The 5,648-nt window shown below is 42.7% G+C and overlaps 1 long non-coding RNA gene across 2 annotated transcripts; it reads right to left on the bottom strand.

Moving 5' to 3' along the window:
* Positions 1 to 457: 457 nt before the first annotated feature.
* Positions 458 to 5,359, bottom strand: LOC118256317 (uncharacterized). Of its 2 annotated transcripts, XR_004781194.2 has the most exons (5): positions 5,231 to 5,359; positions 4,591 to 4,730; positions 3,147 to 3,228; positions 2,571 to 2,792; positions 458 to 696 (listed from the first exon to the last, which is right to left on the bottom strand). It is a non-coding gene; the product is annotated as an uncharacterized LOC118256317 (long non-coding RNA). The 2 variants fall into 2 exon arrangements; XR_004781192.2 differs by lacking the exon at positions 458 to 696 and having other exon boundaries at positions 983 to 2,792.
* Positions 5,360 to 5,648: the final 289 nt, after the last annotated feature.

Below are 5,648 nucleotides of genomic sequence, written 5' to 3'. Positions count from 1 at the left end.
TACAATAATTGTTATGACAACTGTGCCCTGAATATTTCTAGGCAATGTCTCTGTCAGGCCTAATGAAGGCCTCCAGTTTGTCTGCACGTGTACATTTGGGGAATGCTGGTGCAGATGGCACATGTGGAGCCTGATGAAGAAACCAGGATAACTTGCTTCCAAACTGCTAGCAAATTCAGGGCAATTGCAGGCACAGTCAACAGGCAAAGAGCTCTCTCTGCTGGTAGGGTTTTGTGGTATTTTGGAGTGGTGTCTGTATTGTCCTGTCTTTTTAAAGCTCTAGATGCTGTTGTCAGGATGTTACTTGTGAATGTGAGCTTTTGTCAAAAAGGAAAACAGTAATTTAAAAACAACAATCTTCCATATGGTAAAGAGAAGCTTGAAAATGTAAACCCTACATGTCCCCAAATCATGAAGAAGCAAAAGCAACACATTTATTTATTTATTTATTGAGGTTTACAGTTCTAAATCCAATTTTTGGTGGACACCCAGCAATGGGCTCAGTTTTACTCATTTGTTTGGCTTGCCCTGCGCACGGCCTATCACAGGAGAGCCAAGTCCAACTTTGTTTCTCTTACCAGTACTGCTGGAGCAAGATGGTTTGCCTCTGTGAAGCTCATGTTTACTCTGGCTGCATTGTGGCCCCTTTTTGTGGTTCCTTCCCTCCTTCTGGCCAAATACTTAAGTTTCCAGTGCCTGAATGGGTGAGTGAAAGGTGAGATGGCAAAGAGAGGAGGGTTGGGAAAGAGGAGAGAAAATGGAGAGGAAGACGAAGCAGAGAGATCAGGAAAGGGTACAGAAGTCAAACACTTTGCCTGATTGTACCTCCAGCACTTCCAGACAGAGGTCTCTCAGAGCTCTAAATAATTTTATTTTTGTCTGGTTACTATAAACTGATAAACAGGAAATGTGTTAGAGCAATAAACAAAGGACAGGAAAGAGGAAGCACCACTAATCAAACAGGAACACAGCCTGTGAACGCAAAGGAACAAACAACAGTTATGTTTTGCCCCATTATCTCTCAGGATTGAGAATGATAGGAAAGTACACTTTTGGTTACTGTGATAAAACAAAAGGAGACACAGTTCTCGTAAGACAGATGCAAAGATCAATATATCAGAGACATAATAGGGACTAGTTTATTGCTAGGAAAGAGGATGGAGGCTCTTGGCCTTGTGCAAATTCTAGCTGCTGTTCTGTTTCTTACACAGGAGAGCTTTACAAGCTTGTCTGTGTATGAATCTATAACTTCCCCACCTTATACCTGTCTCTCATCTTTTGCACATGTTTGCATCAAGAGACTGAACCTATATTGGCATGAAAATATATACTGCACTATGCTGTTGTCAAAGCTAGGGTATGCTTGTGCTGGCTGGAAAGCAAAAATACAACTTCTCTCATGTTTATATACATATATTTTTATATACAGACACATATTTATATACGCTTTATGCATTTTTAAATTCTTCTTATTATTTTTTTATGGGAACATCCTATTTCCAGTGTTTTAGTTTTACTCCAGGGCTAGGGAGTATCTTTTAATGTCTCATTTGTTCTTTTTTAGTATGTGTGTTCTGTGTTGTAGCCACAAAACCCACTTTAGAAAACAGACTGTTTTCAGTACATAATCTTTAGTAAAAAAATAAGTCTTAGTGTTCCTCTAATTGTTGTTGCATGATGTTCATCCTGAAAAACAAAACTGCTTTCTTGGAAATACTCTGTTACAGTTTTCATCAGATTAAGACTCACTTAATAATCCCCTGGCTTTATGTTGCACCTAAAACACAAAGGTGAATAATGGAGAATTGTTTGTCTTTACTTTCCACAAACAGGATATTCATAAATAAAATGAGCAAATGAGCAAATGCGCTACCAGTGGATAAAACCTAGCAGCACCTGAACTATCTGATTGTTCTGCAGTTAGGTAACTTCGACATTAATGACCTAGATACTGAGGCAGATTGCACCCTCAGCAAGTTTGCAGATGGTACGATAAGAGGAGGAACGGTTCATACGCCAGATGGGTTTGGTGCCATTCAGAGGGACTTTGACAGGCTGAAGAAATGAGCCAACAGGAACCTTACAAAATTCAAAAAGTGCAATGCACAGTCCTGCCCTGGAGGAAGAATAACCCCATGCACCAGTGCATGCTGAAGGCTGGCTGGCTGGAAAGCAGGCCCTGAGGACCCCAGCGGACTACAAGTGAGCCAGCAGTGTTGGTGATGCCCACTGAAAGGCCAAGAGGCAATGGGCACACATTGAAACACAAGAAATTCCATTTAAACATAGGAAAAAACTTTTTTAGTGTAAAGGTGATCAAACACCGGCACAGGTTGCCCAGAGAGGTTGTGGAGTCTCCACCTTTGGAAATATTCCAAAACCGAACTGGACAATGTCCTGAGCAACCTGCTTTAGCTGGCACTGTTTGAGCATGGAGGGTTGGACTAGGTGATCTTGAGAGGTCCCATCCAACCTCAGCATTTCTGCGATGTGTAAAAAAAATCCAAACAAGTAATAATAATAAAAACCAAACAACGAAGAGGCTGAAGATTAAATGATTGGCAACTCACAGTGAAGGACAAAAAGGGGAATATTCTACAGAGCACCTCTGACTTCCTTGTTTCTGAAGGTACCCAAAAAGCCAGTAGATGCTGCTGAGTGGAGGTGACTGGAGAGCTGACATGACCAAGGACCAAGCAGCTGAGGGAGCGCTCTGAGGTTTCCACCTCCAGACACTACAGATGGCTGTGCCAGCAGAACCGGGAGGCAGTTGGTGAGGAAACTCGTGGGTTCTGGAATGAGAGAAAAGAAGTGCAGGTGGAGTCTCAGCAGGATGTTTGGAGAGGGATTCCATGCTGGCACGGTTGCATGTAGGGATGTGGCTGGCTCCCACTGTGTGCCTCAGTCCTCTTAGTGCTCTGACTCAGTACAGGTTTGTGTCCAGCCCGCATGGATACTGAGCTTGGACCTGAGAACCGGCATGGGTCCAGCATGAGTACTTTCTCTTTGAACTCTACTCATCGCTTGCTCCTCTGACTTCTCCTCCCAAATGGCCTTAGATGGTGATCCAGTTCCTACCAATCATGACAAATTCACTTCGATACTCCTCAAGGAGCCCAGCAAGGATAACTTTGGAAAGCTCCTACCTGACATAAGGATGGCAGAAGGATGGGCTGAAACAAATCCATCTTCCTTGCCTGTTTTGGGTCTCCTTGCCAGTAGATAGCCCTGCAGAGGAGTGCAGAAAAGGATCTAAACAGGGTTAACACCCGCCACCCACATGACCTTCCCATGCTGCAGCTTAAAGAAAGGTGTCAGATACCGTTTCAGCCAAGACGTAGGTATCTGCAGCTTCCAGCCTAGCCAGCAGTGGACTGTGCCTGAGCTATATTCCTCCAGCTCTGATGGGCTGTGAGCACATTCTCTAGACCTGCATCTTCCCTGTAGATGCCCCAGCTTCTGTCAATAGACGTGCCTGTAACCAGCATCAGGTGACTGCAGGTGTTGGCTGGCTTCAGCACATTTAAGCTGTCAAACACAGACTTTGTTCATTAGTTTCTCTCCCCACTGCATATTCTGACTGTCATCCTGTTTTGTGTTCCCAGCAAAAGCTGTGGCAGAGTGGCGTGTGTGGAGAAATAACAGGTTCAGAGCGGACAGCTAGTTCCTACATTACAGATCTTTTCATTAGGCATAGGGCCCAGTCAGAGCAGGCAAATACAAAGTAATTAAGCTAATTAATTTGTGTATTAAAGGACCCGTAATTGCATAATGACCCATCCCTAGTAAAATGACAGCAATGAGGCAAACATCAACTTTTGCCTATATGAAATAACGCTGAGGTCATGAACAGCAACATGAAGTGTGATAAGAAGGGCAGATCTCTTACCCTGGGCATACGAAATAATACACGTGAATAATCTAAATAGCACAAAACAAAATTGGCATGTATAAAAATGCCAAATTTGGCTGTGTTTTAAAATGCTGCTAATTGTCTATGATTGTCAGGCACATAAGCCAGTTCTGCAGCTTTAGTAAAGTGGCACATTTTCCATCACAGCATGGGTTGAACCCTTGCCTTATCTGCTAAAACTTCTGATACTTTATTCTTTGTCACACACTAAGCGTGGAACACAAGTATGAATAATTTTGGTAATAATGGTATAGCGTTCACACAGGCCAAGCACACAGCAAGCAAATCCTTTATGCAGCCCATTTCTCCTCACTGTTATGAGTAAAACTATTTAAAGCTTAATCAGTCTTGGCTAGGCTTTTGTTCTGATGTCTGCGTGAAAATAAAATGAGAAATCTTTAATGAAAAATTCCCTAAAGATGTTTTGTGCCACTAAGCTGATATAGGTGCAATACACCAGCTTGCTAAAGCAAATTGCTCTGGCTTTGAAAACCTGAGACATTTATTCCCAAGTCCAGATTTTAAAACCTTTTAAAATCAAATGTTTGAAGTAAAAACCTGGGAATAAAGCAAACCAAAGTCTGCAGAAGTTAGTTTTGGCAAAATTAGTAAAGAAAGCAGAACAAAATAAAATATGATCAAGGGAAGGGGAAGTCCACAAACATAAAGGCACTCACAGTGTGATTTTTTCAAAGTGGGATTTTCACCAAAATCTTTGCATCAACTGAAAACTTGATTAAAACATACAGCTTGAAAGGGTTTAGTGGACAGGACTCTTGTTTATTATGTGAGACTGTGATGTCAGTCCAGGTGGAGGCTGTAATGAAAATAGTTACATGATTTCAGTCCAGTTTCTTTGAAGGTTAACCCAACATCACAAAATTGTCACGTAATGTAACACCCATTGGCACTGCCAGGGTTGCTTCCATCTCTAAAGCCCAAAGACTGCATGGAGGGTATGTAAACTGACCTGCAAATTGCTTGTGGGATAGTGGCTCAGTAAATGCAGGTTAAAATCTTTTGATGCTTATTATGGCTACTTTGGAGAAGATGAAAGGCCAGGTTTTCCAGAAAAACCCATGTATCTGTCCTGAGCATGAAAAATATTCTCCGGGTGAGAATGGGTTCAGTGTGAGCACAAGCAAATACCTGGGGGCTCCTGGCATTCAGGCCAGTCCTGAGCACTGTGCATGCTCATGTCACACATGAAAAAGGAAAAAGGAAAGCAAACAGCATCTCTTTAGGAAATATGCTAACCCCAGAATGCAGAAGAGGACAGAGGGGAATTCAGGTGAGATTGGAAACTGGCCCACATACCCTCTCAGCTTGGCAAGATCTTTTATGACAAGCTGATGAGAATCTCTGGAAATCTCTCAGGAGGTCCCAAGATAGATCTGAAGCAGCCTTCAGGATCCAACACCTCAAAAACTTTCTTCGCTTGAGTCTGTTCCTAAAGAAGATATGGGAGAAAGAAAGAAAATCTTAATTTTGCCTTGAAATAGAGTAAAGAGGGTAATTTTCTTTCATGACAGAAGAGCTGTGATATGCTGCCTCTGCCTGTTGCTGCCTGGAAAAACAAGTCTGCTAAACTCTGTGTTATCGCTGGCTGTTGCAGCTTCACCCAGGCTAGGGGAATTGCAGCAAATGCCCTTCCCTGTGGATTTGCCCCTGGTGCTTAGGGAACGGTCACACACGCAGACAGCTGCCTTTACAAGTGCTGGGGTATGCACTACAG

Source organism: Cygnus atratus, chromosome 3 (assembly GCF_013377495.2).
Source record: "Cygnus atratus isolate AKBS03 ecotype Queensland, Australia chromosome 3, CAtr_DNAZoo_HiC_assembly, whole genome shotgun sequence".
NCBI lineage: Eukaryota > Metazoa > Chordata > Aves > Anseriformes > Anatidae > Cygnus > Cygnus atratus.
The sequence above is the reverse complement of the archived record's forward strand: the minus strand, read 5'-3'. Positions and strand labels throughout refer to the sequence as shown.